General features: G+C 44.7%; 1 long non-coding RNA gene across 1 annotated transcript in view; it reads right to left on the reverse strand.

Moving 5' to 3' along the window:
• Positions 1–2,277: 2,277 nt before the first annotated feature.
• LOC138566052 (uncharacterized) overlaps positions 2,278–20,293 on the reverse strand; it is a 298,613-nt gene continuing 280,597 nt past the window's right edge. Inside the window, exons 3-4 of the long non-coding RNA XR_011301820.1 lie at positions 5,653–5,862; positions 2,278–2,828 (exon numbers count right to left, since the gene is read on the reverse strand). This is a non-coding gene — a long non-coding RNA (uncharacterized lncRNA). The remainder of the gene's footprint in view (positions 2,829–5,652; positions 5,863–20,293) is intronic.

Consider the following 20,293-nt stretch of genomic DNA (forward strand, 5'->3'; position numbering starts at 1 on the left):
TTCAAGTCACAAGTCCCAGACATTTTAAAGTAAGTACCTGCATCACATAACCCTTTTATTTTATATTTAAGAATGCTGGCGGTGATGTCTTTCATTTGTTGACATGAGAAGAATGTGTTCTGATTGTATGAAACAATGATTTCTGTGTTGTAAAAATTGTAGGGCAATATATAGCGAGCAGACTTCGAAATTGAGCTTCAATGAGCAGTATCTAATACCCGCTGCTGGGTGTTGGGCATCATGAATAGGCAGGAACTACTGCTGAGGAACCCCGAGTGAGTACACGGCGCACTTCCACAGCCGAGGAAACATTAACTTTTTGCACATTATGCATGACCCTTTATTTTTAAATGTGTACTAGCTGTGTCCTAATAATTCTTTATTAACATTCTCAAATGCTCATAATTAATGTCACATATGTATGTTTATAAGGTACCAGTTCGCGTGAGGAGCCAAAAGTAGCTCCTGGTAGCTATTGTTTTCAATCTAGCCAGACTCCCCTAATCTAGACGCAAGAGATAAATGGCTCCCAGCAAATTCAAACCCTGCCAAGATGTCTGGTTGTCTCCCATAAGGTATGAAAGAATAAGGCAGTTTAAGTCTCACATAATGGACTATGGTACTTGTGGTACTGCATGTATAATGTGATTAAACAAGAAATAATAAGGAACATTCGTGACAAAGTTGTGACCATCTGCATTTTCGAGGAAAGAAATATGGCACAAAGAATGTACTAACTCCTTGGTTTCGAATATAAGGGGGTGTTTAAATAGATGATGGAAACAAGGAAAGGGGGTGCTTTAAAATATTTTTGGAGGAGCATGGGTACCAATTTAGGTGGAGGGTGCCACAACCGGGTCTTTCACTCATGCAAGCATGGTTGACAGAAGACGCTTTGATCCAATCTCTCATAGGTAGTGCAGTTATACCTGAGTAATAGAACATTGGTTTTGAGAAGGTATGTTAGTGAATACATTAACAAAAAAAAACTTACAATAAAATGTCCTACAATGCCAACTATATACTTTCTCCAAAAGGTTCATATGAAATGTACATAATGACCTTCCTTTTGACCAATCATCAATGGTATTTCCTCAGGTACAGAGAATACATCCAAATTCATGAATGGAGTATTTAATCCACTGGTACAGTGTTTACCATCACTCATGCATATCCTTCAAATAATAAGCCAACTAAAACGGCAGAGTAATAACACTCTGGTCACTATGGATGTCATGTCACTACATACATCTATAAAACATGGCCTGGCATTGGAAGCAATTCAGTACTTCAAAAAGATTGGCCAGTTTATTTTAAGAATCTGAAATGGTTGTTGATTTATTAAACTGTATAATTGACCGGAACATTTTCTTATTTAATTGCAGCCTTTGCAAACAACAGTTGGGATAGCAATGGATCTAAGTTCGCTCCTGCATCTGCAAATCTTTGTATGGGCTGGATGGAAGCAACATGTCTGAAACCAACACAAAAAAATCTCTTGTCAAGATATATTTATAACATTTTAATGATATGGTCAGATAGTTTAGACATCACACTCATATCATTTCTGAACATCAAACATTTAAATACTCAATTCACAATGACACATAGTAAACAATAAATAATTTTCTTGGATTTACATCTATATAGATGATCACATTAATTCAAAGACCCATCATAATGACACTGAGGCTAATTCTACATTATTATTCGTGTGGGAATTCAGCCGCATTCAAAGTAGACCACCAGGTCCGGCTACTAACTAACAAATTGCTGCAACTGTGAGGAAATTAAAAGCCCAACCATATTAACCTACGATCGATCTGCAATTTAAGCAGTGTCTCCATACTCTTTGTGTTGGCGCAGTGAGACTGAAAAACGTTCTTTGATCTGCCATTACCGTAGAGTACTTGGGCAACGTACCTACAACCCCCAGCCACCTGCTGCCTTCAGAGTGTGAATTTTATTGTTGCAAGCGCAACGTTCCGCCTTGGCTTCTTTTGCCGACCCTCCTCCTTCAATCTACATTATTAGTAGTTGCCATCTCAAAAGTATTACTAGAAATATCCCTTTTGGAGAGCGTATTTGAACTAGGAGAAACTGTAGTAATAATGATGACTTCCATGCAGAATATAGGTTTCTGAAAGAAAAATGTATGGCAAGAGGGTACAACCAAGATATTATCGTACATGCACTAAACGACAAACGTTTTCAAAATTGCACTGTATTGATGGTCCCAAAAGAAAAAAATAAATGTACCATAGATAAAGTTTTATTCATGACACAATACAGTGGTAATTGCAACATTGTATACAAAACATTACAAAAACATGAGAATTACATGATGGGCTAAGAAATCAGTAAATATATAGGTGATAGCTACAATAGTTTACAAAAGAGCTCAAACTTAAAAAACCTACTTAGCCTCATTTATCTTCATAAAATACCTATAGAGAAACATGCCTGGCTGAGCAATTCTACACAAGGTTTTTACAAGTGTGAACAATGTAAGATGTGCTCATTTGCAATGAACAAAACAGAGATAACAGACCATTTTGGCAAAACATACCATATTAACCATTTATAAACTGTAAGACCAGTATGTTCCTGTATATTGTTCAATGCATTTGTAAACTATACTATGGAGCAAGCCCTATTCGCCAACTTCACATTAGAATATGCAAACACCTATGGTCAATATCCATGGGAGATCTGAGAATTAATTGGCACAACATTGGAAAATGGCACACCAAGATGAAGATTTGAAGCATATAAAATGTATTTTAAAGGTGACTACAGGAGAACGCAGAGGTAATTCTGAGCAACAACTGTGAAGAAAAGAACATGAAATAATATTTTAATTAAGGACAATCAATAGAGGTCTCAGTCTTGATCATTAATTGCATTCCTCTTTGTGAATATGGATTAGTCCTAAAAACGTTAATTAAAGATGTTACTTATTTGCATATTTGTAGTGTAAAAATGTAATTTCAAGAAAACTGTCTATTTCAATTTCAAAACACATATATTTGATATGTAAGCATTGCTATTATTTTAACAAGTACTTATGTCATACAACATAATACATCAATGTGAAATATCTAAGTATCATTACATAGGACGTTAGCCTTGCCCATAATTCACTGAGGGTTACGTGGTATGCAAGCACTGTAGAACATTTATGAAAATACGATTTGAATCCAAAATAAGTACATCCTGGTTTTCAAGATATAGACAGAATTAGTGTCTATAGCACTTTACTTTTAAATACCAACAGGTAATGAATAATACAATTTAGTCTGAAAAGGACTTAGAATGGAGATTATAACTCCAAACAATTATTATGACCCCCCTCGCCTTAACATTGTTTAATATTTTAAAAATGGTTGTCACATTTACCAGGCGGTCCACATCGAAGTGTGTCTACTTTCCCTCTTTGTTTCCCTTGGTTTAAATAAATACGAACAAAATGCTGTCCGTCTTAATGACGAACGCAGAAACCACATGGCATGAAACCGGTTTGAGTTTACAAGCTCATGAACTGAATCCAGAGACACTGACAGTAGTAAGTGATTATAATTTATCTGCATGTCATAGTCAATAAAAATAACTGACTTTGACAATAACAGTATAGATTCAGTTAATAGAATGTATTATATTCTTTCAGCAACAAAGTAACATATTATCTAAAACTACTATAAGAAAATGGAGATTCAGTGTCACTTTCACAATACCAACTGGTAAAAACCGCTGTCATAATAATAACTTATCAGATGTCCATTACATATATAGATGTATATATCAGATCCTCTCAAACTATTGAAAAATCATTCTCAATTTATTATGCAGGAAGTATTTCACAAAGGACAATTCCTAAGGAATTAGATAGCACCAAATTGCCTGATACAAACAAATTCATGAGCTCTAATCATGGTGCATTGGGACGTCTGCTTCCCAAAAAATAGACCTCATAATGTGGCATCCATTGTACAAAATTTAAATTAAGGTTTAGCACATTACAATTTACTAATTTACTATTTCTGTTTTTTTGGGTCTTTTTCTTCCGTTTTATGTGAAGGAGATTCTTTAATTAAGCCCTGGAGAAGCTTGCACCTATAGTTGGTATATGCAAAATAGGTTTCGCAAAACAGGTGTAGGCAATTGAATTGGTTTTCTACCATTCAAGGCTTGTTACTTTTCAATCAGTGTATTTTTATTTTGCCACTCAAGGTTGTTTAACTTCTTCATGTTGTTTAAAGAGAGATATACATTTATTGAATTGTATGCTACAACCCACCTTAAAGCACTTGGGTAATTGATGTCTTACCATGCATATTTATTAGAATTGTAACTTGAGGAAAATGATCTTTACCTGAAGAAGGTAGACTTAATCTTTTTGTCTTTTAACTATACAATGGGCCTCATTACGAGTGTGCCGGTCCAGTAACAACGGTGCTGATAAGCTACCGGCACAATTGTCACCGGACCAGCACACACCGAGATCTGAGAGTGGGTGCCTTTCCGCCCGCCAGGTCTGTCATGGCGGCTGGAACGGCACCCGCTCGGCACCTGCTCGCAGACCTTGACGGATGCATCGGCACCACTATTAACGGTGCCGGTGCATCCATCCTCCCCATTGCCATTGAGTCCAATGGGACTCGAATGGGAATGGGGAGTAATATTTTCCGGCCCCCGGCAATAGGGAATTACCGGGACCACCATGGCTGTAATGCCCGTTAGGTCCCCATTGCCGGGTGCCAGAAGAAAATTACTCCGGCGGCAGCCGTGCTGGTATTTACCGGCCCTGCTACTACCGGACTCATAATGAGGCCCATTGTCAGAAATGTTATTCCAAGTTTTTATATTCAAAAGATTTTTATTATTTAATCAGCGCAAAACAGGCCTTATGATTAATTATAATTTAATTTGAGTGGGGACTTACGTAGATCAGATGCATGTAATGTGGGAAACTTTTAATTTGATAAACAAAAATAATATGCACAAATGCCACTGAATGGGGACTTACGTAGATCAGATGCATGTAATGTGGGAACTTTTAATTTGATAAACAAAAAGAATATGCACATATGCCAGCAAGGAGGGCCAGTAGTCTGTATAAATGTGGAGCGGAAGCAGAGGTGTCCGCTCATGCAGCCTCATTTTAAAATGTAGTGGAGTGGGAAACAAATGTAAAAGCAATGCATAATGCTTCAACGCCTCCATTTGGAGCTCTGCCCAATTTTCGAGCAATGATTGGGAAGAGGGGTGCAGGGCATGGAACGGGGAGAAGATCTCCTCTTCACTGACCTCTGTCCTGTCAGTGCATTTCATTTCACGGCTGTATGACATGACATTTTCATGCAGGCATGAAAATAATGGATTCCTAGGGAGACCACCTCTGTTTTGCACCTGCTAAAGACCAGGCATATTCCCTAGGAATCCATTCATACATGGTGACGGCCAGGCAAATTTGCAGTGAGTATTTATTTCTTCATTAGACGGAGAGGAAAACTAAAGAGTAAGCAGGAATGCACCCCATTTCCATTTGGCCTTGTGAAGGTTTAAAATTGCATGCATATGACCCAACAGCACATAAGTGCAAACGTTTGTGTTACCCTGCATACCATTTCCATTTATTACAAAGTTACTTACTGTGTTATCACGTGCCAGAGCCAGTTTCTTATGTTATCTTATTATGTTTTCCATTGTTATGCGCTGATCTTTTGTGCATACGCCTTCCTTGTTGTGCATGCTCTGTACCCCCCATCATTACTGATATTGCAGTTAGAGTTTGGATGAACGCCTCTTAGATTGCCACAGTAGCGCAGGACTCTATTGCCAGGTCTTCCATCTGACAAAGAACTGAAAGAGAACCTATATCTTTAACATTCACATAATCATCTTGTGTAACTAAGACAAAAACACCACACATGATTAAAGTAAAGGACATAATAAGGAACGTTAATGGAACACTTAGGAAGGAGTGGAGAGTACAACCAGACAGATCAGATGCCTAATGCAGAAGCAGCAGTGAAATGGGCAATGCACACAACACATTGTCTGCATCCCTTTGACTTTGTACACTGCAACCTAGGCATGGTATCACAAATATGACCGTGACACAAGACTTACAAGTTTCAAAACCTTTATTCAATTCTTGGGGTTTGGAAAAAACTCCTACTTTGCCCTGTAGCTATGATGGGAGTAGTCTCTACCATCAAATCATAAAGAAAACACAGTCCTAGTCAGACTTTGTCAAATGAAAATGGCCTATATTAACAAAACCTAATGCCTGCCCTATCTCTTATACAAAAAGTGTGTAATGGGGACTATGTTTGCAAAGGAAAATCAGTGTTGTAACATAAAGGATAAAGATAGCTGAGTCTGCTGTCCTCCCCACATTGGACAGCACGGAGTAAGGTGCCCCCCCCCCCGTAAACAGGATGACACAGTTTGGCTCAGGTTATCAAGTAGTTCAAACCTGAATTGAGGCCTGCTGGGCCTTCAGTGTTAAAGTCACTTCTTCTAACTCTCCAAATGTTCTTCCACAGTTCAACAAAATTTCACATAGATTCCCTCGGTCGGGCTCGGAATTCTCAAAGCATCAATAGTTCTCATAGGTCTCCCTCAGTAGGACCTCTCAACCAAAATGTACCTGATTCAACATCGATCTCTCTTAGATGGACTCAGGCCTCCCAATCACAGCACTTGCAGGGGTTCCCTTCCCCAAGCCTATTTCACCTTCCAGGTCTCCCTGAGTCGGACTCAGATCTTTCACTGATGTCGAAGACCTTCGAATGTGTGAGGCTTTTACTACAGACCTCTGCAGGACCACTTCGACTTTCACTTCAGCTCTCCCTTTATGTAATTTTCCCTAGTGTCTCTTGGTCTTGGTAGATGATTACCACAAGCACAAAAAGTTCAAAGAAATCTTTCTCTTAAAGCATTCACCTTTTCGCTTCCCCTTTTGCCAGGGTGAATCTTGACCATTGCGCATTTCAGAGTTCGTTCACTTTGCCGCTTTATAACAAGACGTCAAACACTTTGCAGAGACTTTCGAGTGGGCTACTTCCTTTCGCCGGACCACTCCGCTACTCTGTATCATAAGCTTCGCAGTTATTGCTAACTAAAAAGTTCACTGCTGATTTGCTTTCTTTCGTGTCTCATCAGCACGAGCGCAACCTTCAATTGTGAGATACACTGTTGCGGATTCAATCTTTCCTTGACACAAACCAGCCTTTCATGTCTTTCGCTAACTCACCGGTTATGTGCATTCCTTTCTGGTCTCTGCGGCTTTGATTCCTGAGTCAAGGTTAATACCACAGGCTTGGCCTCGGCTTCCTAAGTATGTTGTTCACCTGGGAGGGTCGATAGCATCCTTGAAACACAATGCAGGTTTCTTCTTATCTCGGATTTTTCTTTTTCCACGTATCCTTCACGGTTTCTTGGAGGCAACGACCTCCTTCAGGGATCTCCAGGGCTTTCCTACACTTTGCTCTAGTCCCTTGATCGGTCATCCTGCTCCAGTGGGTTTGCCTTTGCCCCCGGAAGATCTGCGCCTTCTCGTGTTCCTCCTTGCTCATTGTGTGCCTCTATGTTCCGCCTGTTATCCGTGTAGGTAGAGCTAATGGGTATCAGATGCATGTGATTAAAGTCAAGTGCCTGACTTTGCCTGACCCGATTAACGGGACATCTCCAATGAGATATGTAAGTGTTAGCCTCTTTACTCTCAGTCGCCTTCTTCCTCGGCCCAGTGTTTGTGTAGAAGGGGGGGGTTGGGACGTTGGAGAATCCTATCAAATAGGATGGGGTATGGGTATGGGAAAGGGAGGAATACTGCGCCTCACCATCAGTTGCCTCACCCCCACTCCCCAATGACCCCCTACCCAGGGGATCCTCCCACACTGGCCCACCCCCAGGGTCAGATCCAAAGGTGGTGGCCATGCCCTGGCCACCTGAGAGAGGGATCCCTGGGGACTAGCAATTGAGACACCCTTTGGTTTCTCACAACTAAATAATGAAGGTTTGGCATATCCCTGCGGCTAGCAGGGAGACTATCTGGAGTAGAGAATGTAATACTATTCTCACCTTGTTGAAGCATGGGCATGGCTGAGCAAATATGCTTCAATTGAATAAGGATGAGAGCGAAACACAAGGCAAGGTGGTATCCAGGATGAAAACCTATCAAACTAACTATAGGCCTATTAGCTGCAATGTTGTTCAAGTGACACCTGGGGCGAAGCACATCTCTGCACTAGTAAAGCCAAACAATGTAAAACGATTTTGAATGAAACGGGGGACTGGGCTGGTTGCAACATTATGGCTGATTGCAACATTATCTGAAATTGAGACAAAGAATTGAAAGCCATCATCAACCCAATTTACTCATCCCCACAGAAGCCCCTGCATACGATGTGAGTAAGGGTATAAGCAGGCATCTTTTGTGATAGTCTGGCCGATTCATTTCACACAGTGCTAGGGTCTGGTCAGTTGTGAGAGCCCAAGTAGTGTGAAACACATGTGTATAGGTGCTTTATAAATGCCATATCATATCATATTTCCGCAGAGTTACCTGTTTGCAGGTGTTCACAGTGTTTATCATGGACTGTTTGGAGCAGAGTGTGGTTGTTGAATGTCATCCATGTTGTAGACCGGAAAACCCAGTGTAGATTGTCATTGGCAATAATGTTGTGCATGAGAGGTCCTTGTAGCTGGTCTGATTGGCAATTCAGGAGGACACGTTTGAAATACTTGATGTGGAAATCGGAGGAATTTGGCTGGTAATCTAGAGACTCTGGTGTGAAAAGTTGGTTGCAGAGATGTTGCAGTTCTCACTTGGAGATGGTTGTGGCAGAGCATGCTGAAAGGGTGAATTTGTTGAACGTGGGTGACAACTTATCAGATAGCAGAGGCACAAAGTATGTGGTTCCAGTTCAGCCGGCAAGATGCATCCATTGCGGTTGCAGTTGGTGTTCTCACATAGGTTGCAGGTGGCTGGTAGTAAAAATAACTCTGGCAGGTATTCAAAGGCCGATTGAGAAAGCATAGTACAAGCTGGTGTAGTTTACACAATGGTGGGTGCTTCCAGAATGTCCATAAAGGTGAACACAAATGCAAAATGTCCATACTATATCTGCATGCTGGTGGGAAAATATCAGATGCAAAATATCGGCTGAAGGATACTAAACTACCAGAAATACTAGGAGAACGCCACTCGAGGCAAGAATATAGAGTGGCAATTTGCACAGCGGAAGCATGATGCCAGGTCAGTCTGTCTGTCGGGTGGTAAAGTAGAAGGGGGGAGAACTTGGGGAGAGTCAGAGAAAAGATGTGTGGGGGCAGGGTGCAAAAAAAGACACAGGGAAACCCCTCAAAGTGGCCCACCAAAAGCAGCAAGGGCTGTAGGGAAACGCCAGTGGCAGGGAGAGAGCCGGTGGCCTTTTGCATAAAAGAAAACGAGTGGCTTGGAGCGTAGATATACATTTTCACCCTCAAAGCAGGGGCGCAGAGTACGGGGGGGCTCCGGGGCCCGAGCCCCCCCTGGCAAAATCAAGTCGGGGCTGAGCCCCCCCCCCGGCCGGTGAGAAGTGATGCAGCATCATTGGCCCTTTCCATCGATACTGCATCACTTCTCTGCGGCCGGGTAAAAGTGTGAATATGTCCGATTAAGCCCTCCCCTCTAGGACTCATATTGGTGTATGGTCCTGGAGGGGAGGGCTTAGGGCAGCGGTATTCAAACTGTGGGGCACGCCCCTTTGGTGGGCCGCAGCCTCATGCCCAGGGGGGCGCGCATCCACAGTTTGAAAAGGAAAAAAAAAGAGGATAAATTACCAAAGGATCTAGCTGTTGCTTCATCAACAAGCAGCAGCCCGATCCACGGCCCCTGCCACACATGCTTAGTGCGACAAGGGCCGGGCCTTTGTGAGGCCTGTGGCTCCATTAAAAGCCTATTTATGAAGACAAAAGATTATTTTTTTATTTTCTTCATGAATAGGCTCCTAATGGAGCCTGAGGCCCCACAAAGGCACGGCCTCTGTCGCACTATGGGTGGTGGCAGCAGGGTAGTTTCTAGCCCATTTGGTGCCCAGGGTGAAACACTAGGAATGCGCCCCCCACCTCGCGCCCCACTCCCACCGCACCCCACTCCCACCGCATCCCGCGTGCCACTCCCAAACTCAAATATAACACTGCACAACATTGGGACACGGGGACCAGTTGGGGCACACATTGGGACACAGGGACCAGTGGAGGCACAACAGTGGGACACGGGGACCAGTGGGGGCACACATTGGGACACGGGGACCAGTGGGGGCAGGGGACCAGTGGGGGCACACATTGGGACATGGGAGCACAACATTGGGACACAGGGACCAGTGGGGGCACAACAGTGGGACACAGGGACCAGTGGGGGCACACATTGTGACACAGGTACCAGTGGGGGCACACATTGAGACACAGGGACCAGTGGGGGCACACAGTGAGACACAGGGACCAGTGGGGACACACAGTGTGAAAAGGGGACCAGTGGGGGCACACACATCTTCAAACACGGTGCATTCGGATCGTGGAAGTGCACAGACAGTTCCATGGGGGGTCCAATTGCACCCAGTCGGTGGATACTAGGGTAAGTGCAGAGAGAGCCACTCTCTTGGGTCCTTTCTCAAGTGCATTGAGGGTGGGGTGAGTGCGGGGCGCTGAGGCAAGTACAAGGGAGGACTGGTGGGCTGCCAGGGACCTGTGAGACTTTGAGGTAAACCAGGCAGCCAGTCAGCAAGCTGTAGAGAAAAGGAGGGAGAGAGGGGGAGAGAGAAGGAAGAGGAGAAAGGGAAGGTCTTAAGGAGTTTCCGGAACTTAAGGAGATCAGGCTCAAGACGGAGGGTGGCAGGGGGGCTATTCCAGAGGGAGGCCCCTGCTGAGGATAAGTATCTCCATCCAAATCTCTGCTTGAAGAACCGGCTCATTCGCAGAAGGTTGGAGGTAGATGAGTGGAGGGCTCGGGAGGGACAGTATTTAGGTAGGCAACATTGCAGATAGGTAGGTTCAAGGCTCCAGAAAGCCTTGTGGACAATGCAGAGGGTCTTCAACTTGATCCTTGCAGCCACAGGGAGCCAGTGAAGGGATTTCAGTGCCAGAGAGATGCAGTCGCTGGTCTTGAGGCCAAGGATAAGTCTTGCGCTTCTGTTCTGGATGAGTTGCAGAGGGCGCAGGGCAGAAGCAGGGAGGTTGAGGAAGAGGCTGTTGCAGTAGTCCAACCTAGAGAGAACCAGGGCTCTGGAGACAGAGAGCCGCTGGGGGAAAGTGAGAAAAGGTAGAGTACCTCTGAGGAGGTCTAGCTGATAGCTAGACTTTTTAGCGACGTCAGAAATGTGAGAGGAGATGGACAGAGTGGAGTTGAAGATCTCTCCAAGGTTTTTAGCCTTGCAGGTGGGTGCAGGCGCAGGGCCAAGGGAGGCCGGTCAGAGTGAAAGTAGGGAGGCAGGAGCAGGTGTGACTGAGTAGCGGACAGTCGGATATGAGCGAGGAGGAGGAGGCGACTGAGGGTAGCCTGAAAGATAGTTGTGTGTCACACGCGTAGCACTGGAAGTTAGAGGTGAAAGTGGCAGTCACACTTGCCAAGGCAGCCATATCGATGTTGAAGAACCAGGGGGATAAGTTAGGTCCCTGGGGTATGCCACAAGCTGAGAGAGCGATAGTTGAGAGAAAGGCTCTGAGTTCCACCTGGGATGGGCGTCGGAGAGAAAGGAGGTTAACCACACCAGAGCCTGAACTGTGATTCCCAGGGTGTCACAGTGCCGTGCAATCAGGATGTTGTGGTTAACTGTGTCAAAGGCAGAGGAGAAGTCAAGGAAAATGAGGACAGAGGGAGTGTTAGTGTCAAGTTTGAGAGCAGTTCTTCACAGGTGTTCAGAAGAGCAGTTTCCGTGCCTCTGGATACTCTAAAACAGACTGATGGTCGTGGAAGCACCCAAAAGATTCAGTGTGGAGGGTCAGCTGAGAGATAGCCAACTTCTCCAGGAGTTTGCCCAGGAAAGGAGTGATAGAGATCGGGTGGTAGTTTGCCAGAATGGAGGGGTCGACAGAGAGTTTCTTGAGCAGAGGGTGCACAAGGGAGTGCTTAAGAGCCGTTGGGAAAACTCCAGTGGAAAAGGAGAGATTGCAGAGATCATCCAAGGCTCGGGCGAGGGAGTCAATGTTGTCCTTAATGGTTTTGGAGGGGCAGAGATCCACCTATTCGGATGAGGCCTTCATGGACCGGACTTGTCTGGCGACCTCAGCAGGTGAGACGGTGAGAGGGAAGAGAGGGGAAGTGGTGGGGCAAAAGAGGCTCCAGTGTAGGTGTATGTTGTGGTGTGGAAGGGAGGGAGGAAAGGATGTCTTCGGTTTTTGTGATGAAGTGTGCAGCCAGGGCCGAGCAAAGGTCCTGGGTGGGTTTGACAGAAGAAGAGGCTGTTTCAGAATTGGTCAGTTCCTTACAGACTGAAAAGGTTGGCGGTGTTGCTTGATACCACGGAGATGCAGGCTTGAGTAAAGGCTCTTTTCTTGGTGCGGATGCAGAGTCGATATCACCTTTGAAGGAGGCGGCAGGCCAGTTTGTCAGAGGGTTCGCCCGACAAATTCCATTTCCGCTCAGCTGCCCTACACTTGCGTTTTAGGGCTGCCAGATCGGAGTCGTACCAAGAGTTGCACTTTTTGGGAGACTTCAGACGGACCCTCATGACATGACATGACATTTTGTAAAGCTCAGGCAATATTATGTTACCACAGGTTGACAGAGTCTTTGAGCCACATATGGAAGTACTGTGGTTTAGGCGGACCTGGAGCGCTCGCACCTGGGAAGCAAGCGGTAGAACCACCCACACTGAGTGAGGACCGCAGTCTGCAGGGGGGCCGTAGGCTCCATGCTGGCCACTGCCCCCCACAGTAGTTCCGCTCTCAGCCCCTGATGCCCTGCGCCCCCAGCCATGGAGCCCCGGGGACAGGTGACGGCGCTGAGCCTCGCACTGGGCCTCGTCTCGCTGGCGGCGGCGCTGCTCGTCACCAACAACTGCCATCTTCAGCAACCACACCCCAGTCCTCCACCCCCAATCTTCCTAAGATATCTCGCAGGCACTGACTCTGGCTTTGTTGAATTGAATAGTCTGCTTGGGGCTTGATGTGGAACCCATTCTTGAGCCGCCACATAGCCCTTCAATGCAGTTTTTCAGCATGTGTGTTCTGCAAGTAAGTAAGCACGTTTAACGTGGGTTTGCGCACTGGTACATCTACTTACATGGTTGGCAGTGTAGTCGGCACGGCACCTCGGTCCAGGGGTCCTCCTCACCTGTCCTGACTCCTGCGTCGTGGTCGTCGCACTGCACTGCAGCATTCATACCATTGAGTTGACGATCGGATCGGTCAAGGGGGCACTTGTGGTGCTTGGTGGCGTGCTAATGCACATTGCACAGGGGCCAGCGCTGCCACCACGCCCATTTACCCATCGTGACCCTGACCCGGCCCCAAGTCGCAACCTTCACTGCGCCACCTGGTCTGCTGCTGCAGCCAGCCTTACAGCAGACAGTAACTAACAACAGGACCGGTGCTATCACCAGGCAAGGCAGTAGGGTGGGGGTGTTAAAAAAAGCATTTTGCAGCTCTCTAACATTTCCAGCATATAGGCAAGCGCCTAACCTTGCCTAGTGATAGCACCGGCCCTTCCAGGGCCTCTAATAGCAGTCCCTGACAAATGAGGTGTATGCTTGTTTCTTGGAAGGTAAAACGTTATTAACCATAAGTGGGGTGTACTTTTTTTACTGACTCCTTCATTTTTTGAATAAGGGGTGTTTCAAATGAATGTTGAAAACCAGGAAAGTGGGAGTTTTTAAAACATGAAGACAACCATGGCTACAACATTTAGACGCGAGTGCTTCCATCAGTCCCAAACATCACTTGGGTGCAGGGTGAGCCTGGGTAACTGCTTTTTAACATTGTACACTATGTTACCAGAATTTCTGGTAAACTACAATATTAAAAGCAGTTAACACTCTTCCCCCGAAGTATGAAACCACACTTGATTGCATTATACTTCAGCGGGATTGCATTATACTTCAGCAGAACATCTGATGTGTCCACTGAAAGGTTTAAGATTAAGCTACATCCCTAACTCTATCTGGTTACCCAGAGGTAACATCTTAGCAAGTGTCACTTGTGGCTGGCCAATCTACAGCAGCACTATTGTAAGTTTTGAATTGTTGATGTTTTACTGAACTATGACACCACACACGTCTTGCTTGGTAGTTTTTAATCGGGAAACGTCTTTACTTCTCGTTTCCCCTTGAATTAGGAACTTTTTTTTGGTGGTGGTGGTGGTACTCCACCTTGCAGCTGTACCTTCTAGCATTTCATTCTCCCATCCTAGTTGTGTTGCTCTGCCTTTTGAGAGAGGGCTACTACAACCTGGACAATTATAGAGCGGTGGAGAGGGGCAGTGATGTCTTACTGGAATGCAACTCAATGGCTTAAATCTCCTTACTTGACTTTAGTATATGCAGTGCATGCTAGCCAATGTTTCCACTGTTCTGCGCGCTCGCCCCCCCCCGCGCGCCGTTGCACCAGGTGGGCGACTACATGCAAATTTCCGGTCATATAACTGCCAGTGATGACACTTCCTGTATTTGGGCCCCCCCTGGGAAATTCATAAGTCGGCTTCCCTGCCTCAAAGTGCTTTGGCACCTACTCAGTGGTGAGCATATTTCGGATTGGCCCACGTTAGGACTAGAGCCCACTTTCAGGATCTTCACTCGCTTTGTGCAAGGCATAATCATGAATCGCAGGGGCCTAAAAGCTTATTTACAGCCTAGAAAATGCGGTGTTATCTAATCTCGAAACTGCAACTTCAGAAGCAGTCATTCTCAACGCTCTCTTTTCTTGTGAGCGCAATAGTAAAACGGCAAAGGGAGAAAGAAAGGCTTGAAATGTTTACACGCAAGTGCAGGCGCAGGCTCGTTCGAACGTCGCTAGCTATAACAACCTATACCATGTCACAGCGGTGCTCTTAACGTGCATCTAGTGACGTGGCCCGCAATTATGTGCAGCGTTCTGGAGCGTTGCTATGATAACCCAGATTCCTGATGACTTCCTGTCGCCATTCTGCCCTCAATCTTTCACACACTCTGTCGTCTTTCCACCACCGTGCTGCTTACTTTAATAAGCTTCCTAAAGAACGGAATAGCGCTATTTTTACTTTAATACTCAGCTGCTTCTGAAGGCCAAAGTCGCTGTGTTTTTCTCAGGAGAAAGTCATTGCCTTAAACTCAATTTCCTTAATGGCCACCAGGTCTGTTTTTAGTAACCTTTATTGCGTTTTGCAGCATGACATATTCCACTTGCTCCCATTTAGAAATAATAATGAGTTTATTTCTATCACCGAATTACAAGACTGGACAATCCCATGTGGGAGAGAGTTCAAACAGAGGATTCATTTAATTTATCTGCTTTGTAGAAGCCCAAGTTTCAAAATCGACCCTTGCAAAAAAATATGTATAATTTTGATTTTAGTGATTTGTACGGCGCCTCATGCCACCATGTGAGACCACTTCAAGTGCTTTTGTTTACAAGTGCATCAAACAACGTCTGAGGTAAGCAAAGGTTGCAGATATGTATAGTACAGTGAAACAGTTGTGTGGAGTGTGATTACTAATGAAATTGTAGAATGGTAAATATCTACTACTGGAATGTTGTGTATGGATTTCATAGGGCAAAAAAGACCATTACCTTTAGGGCATACGCATGTTTCTAAATGATGTGCCCTCCTACTGTGACATCACACCACTTTCATATGAAAGTCATATTTCACTGCCATGACATCACAGCAGGCAAGTGCTACATTTGCTCCTCCTGGTGATTTGCAGAGTGAAGTGGGAAAGGTGACAGGACTTCGGGTATACATTTTTATCGTAGGTTGTTGTGGTGACCTGTTTTGTGGACAGGCCGAGTTCGACACCTTACCTTGCTTCTGGAGAGAGTGTTGTGTAGATAAGGGCGGCCCGTCCCATAAGCCACCTTGACCTCTGAAGGCATAGAGGCCCAGGTGACCTAAGGGACGGTTAGTCCCTGGGAAAAAAGCCAACAGGCAAAACCCCCACTGCAGTGTGTGATGGGGGCATTCGGCAGGTCGGAACAGCAGCAGGGGATCATTGGCGGCGGCGATGCAGGAAGTGCAGAGGCTGGAGACACCAGAGGGAATCAGCAGCACGGATCAGCTTGGGGGGAAAACAGAACAGCAGGAAGCAGCATAATACTAAGAAGGTAACGCAGGAAGGAGGAACAGGCTACAAGGAGCTCGAAGCGGAGCAGGAGCACAAGGGCACAGGTGGCTGGAAGGAATGAAGCGCAGCACCAGCACTGAGGAAAGGAGACTGGAACAATCTGGAGCGTTGTGATGTGCCGCAGCTCCAATTATGGAGAAACTGCCATCACAAAGGAGTGTCGGCATTGGCACCATGACATCATGATGCTTTCGTCGCTGCTATCTTGGGATGGGCAAGTGCCGCATCAGGCATAACGCCAATACAACATAAGCGCAGAGCGGCTGGTAAGTGGCCGCAACCGTGATAGTATGCCACCTCCTCAAAGCATTGAAGAAACAGGAACATATGAGTCTCTGGCGATGAAAGGCTTTCAACAGCATCAAGGCATATGTTTTTTCCACCGGTTCCTGTTGAGTTTTACTTATTCTGGTCATCCCCTGATAGTGTGTGTGGGCTTGGAGTGTTGAATATGGAGTGTTGGATGTAGAATGTTATTGTGTGAAGCTGCTCTGATTCCACAGAGAGTCAGTTGAGAACTGAAGCCTAAGAGAAGGGGGACTGGTGGATACTTCTATCCTATGAACGTATCCTGTATTATTCCTAATGTACTTACCTCTGCTCCTACGAACTGACTAAAGCGACCTAAACTAAACAAGGCACCCGAGTGGTTATTTCCAACCCTAAACCTACATCGTAAGAGTTCCCAAGAACGATCCGCTACACCATAGCCTTCCCAAGACACTACATAGTGCGGACATCCACAGACCATCTTCATGTCGTAAATAGCGTCAACCTCGTATTGAGGTTCGTCAATGACTTGGATGACTGGATTGATCCTCCAGGTGTGAGGAAGACATACAGGAACATCAATGGGACTCACAACCTTGGATATTCTAAAAGGCCCATAGAATTGAGGCCGGAGTTTGGTAGGCAATCATCGGGACGGCAAATAATGTGCCACACCACGTCACCAATGGAGTAGATGGATGCTGTAGAACAGTGACAGTCAGCATGTGTTTTCGTGCGTTTCTGGACTGGCATGTTTTTCTGTAGTCTGTGGCGTATGACTTGTAGGGACTCTAGGTCTTCGTTGATTGCCAGTATTTCATTATGTAAGAGCAAATCGTACATGGCCAGAGGATGATAGCCATACATGGAATAGAAGGGAGACATTTTAGTGGCTGATTTCTGGGCATTGTTGTACGCAAACTCTGCTGTAGGTATTCACTTCTTCCAATCCCTCTGAGAGACATTGACAGGCTTTGACTAGTGCGTTCGGTTAGTCCATTAGGTTCCAGGTGATGTCCAGAGATAAGGCTCTTTTGATGCCCATATTCTGACACAACAGTCACCAAAAGCATGATATGCACTCTAGTCTGCGATCTGAGACTATCTTCAGGGGTAGGCCATGTAAATGCACCACGTCCTGGAGAAAGACTGAGGCCATTTGAGGACGGATGGAAATTTGGGAAATTATGAAAAATGGCCATCTTGATATAGGCGTACATAGTAACCATGATAATTCTGTCCCCTTCGGTCTCTGGGAGATCCACAAGGAAATCTGTAGAAATGCAAGTCCATGGTTGGTCAGGGATGGGCAAAGGCTGTAAAAGTTGCTTGGGTGTGTGGGTATCACACTTTCTTTGTCTACATATGCAACAGGTATGTACATATACCTGAACATCTTTCCTCTGCGAAGGCCACCAGAAATGACGACTCAGGCATTTGAGCGTGTTGTGTATTCCGTTATGTCCTGTGGTCTTCCATGGAATATTGTTCTTGAACACTACTCCAGGCAAAGATTCCAAGGATGCCGATGTGGAACGGACTTGATCAAGAAACCCTTCAACCACATTAAGGAATTGTTTGAGAATAAAAACATGTGTTGGGGAGTTACATTTTACTGTTTATGGATTATGCCACAAGGTATCCCAAGGCCCTTCCCCTTCAAGCAAAAAACCTCACAGATTTTAAAAGATCCTGTACCATATTTGACCTGAGTTAGGATTTTCAAAGAGATCCTCATGAACCAAGGGCCAGTTTCATTTCTTTGCTCATCTGGGAAATAAGACTTGATACACATAAAACATCGCACACTTAAATAGACCCCCTAACTAATGGTCTAGTCGAGCAATTCAACAAAACCCTGAAAGATCTGCCTATGAAATTGAACACTAAAGATAGTAGGAATTGGGGCATACTACTCTAATTTGCTGTTAGGAGAACAGCATAAACTTCTAGGAAGCTGAAAATACACATCCAAGAACATATGAGAGCTATCAAAAAAGAAGATATTAAATACCCTTTGTCATTACACTGGAAAACAGAACACACGCAGGACTGTATTGGCAGCTTAAAATACCTTGCTTTGGAATCAATACAACAACAAAGAGACATTATTAAGACTAAAATAGTCCAAGTGGATAATGGATAAACAAAATGAATTTGTGTTTCTCTGGTCTTAATAATGGTAATGATTTATATGTATTTTTTTCTAGATGTTTGTCTTTTTGCAAATTCGTTGTTTCAAATGAATAGTTCTGCAAAGTTGTTCTCATACTATTATAGACGTGTACTAAAACATGTAACCTATTATGGACCAATTGTTATTTAAAAGAAGAATCATTATTTTGTGAATAGCTGATAACCTGTAAATGATTTTCTTAATCTATGATAATAGCATACACATTTTAGGTACATTTTCAGGAGAGGTATAATTGTACCATAAATTCACCATTAACTTTATACATTTTATGTTAATAATAACATCATGGAGTGACAAAATGGTGGTCGTATCGTGATGATGCCATGATATCGTCACGTAATGTGCTCACGCAAATTAGCGTCATTAGACTCCATTTTGTTTTTCTAAATGTGTGCCGTTTGGACGAAAAGTAGCCGGCTTAACAGAGAGACAATCTGTTAGCCACGTGAAATTGTGCTTTAAGGTAAGAACTTCGGACAGATATCTGTAACCAAGGTGGGATCCTTCCACCACATAGCACGCAGGAACCAGGTAAGTTATAGATAGTTTATTGTGTCCAGTTGTACAGGTAAGTTTACCCCGTACATATGAAGAATACACTGGCCCATCCACATAGCTGCACCCTCTCTCTCCAACTGACATCTTAGAACCTCCACACTCAAAGATCCACATTCTACACCAACATTCCACCTACCAGAGATACCACATTGCCAGCACTTTACACCAGCACATTACAACACTTCTCCCCCCGTTAGTTAACCCAACCACAAGAAAAAGATGCTCAACCGAAATTGTTATCCAAAACACACGCTGCTGCAAACCATAAACTAGAATACAGTTCCTGGAAACACAAATTGCAGATCAAACATACACCATTGCACACCGAAAGCACAATGCACTGCACTACGGACACACCCTGAACTACCTTGAGGCCAAACCCCAAAAACAATTGGAAACATAGCACAACTCCTAAACTGGCAGAATGTAAACCAGCCCATGTTACGACAGCTAAAATGAAGTGCACCAACACAAACAATGTGCATCAACACCAAATATAACCCACCTCCTGCGATCGATCATCACGCATATTACTAACACCATCATGCTCCTCAGTCTGTGCACAATAGACGCCCTACCGCCTCGACTGGTACCAACATCACAACCAGCAGTCAACCCCAGTTGTAACCAACAGCACAAACCACAGACAACCCCAATTCTAACACCAACACTCCCTAACTGACTGTAGCCAACAGTCAAAACACAGGCTGCACCTCACAACACCACACTCCTCACCAACACCACAACGTACTCCTCATCACATTCCGCACCAAGCTCTCCAACACATCCTTTAATACTCAAACCAACTTCAGCACTCTCCTTACGTGATCAAACCAATTCCACAAAGCTCCACAGCCCTAAAATACTCATCACCCATGCCACCATGCACCTCACATGGCACTCTGCTGTAACCAACAGCCCTAAAATACTATCAACACCCAACATAACCCACTTATCAACAACA

The sequence above is a fragment of the Ambystoma mexicanum genome, chromosome 2p (genome assembly GCF_040938575.1).
Source record: "Ambystoma mexicanum isolate Mex_15411 chromosome 2p, UKY_AmexF1_1, whole genome shotgun sequence".
NCBI lineage: Eukaryota > Metazoa > Chordata > Amphibia > Caudata > Ambystomatidae > Ambystoma > Ambystoma mexicanum.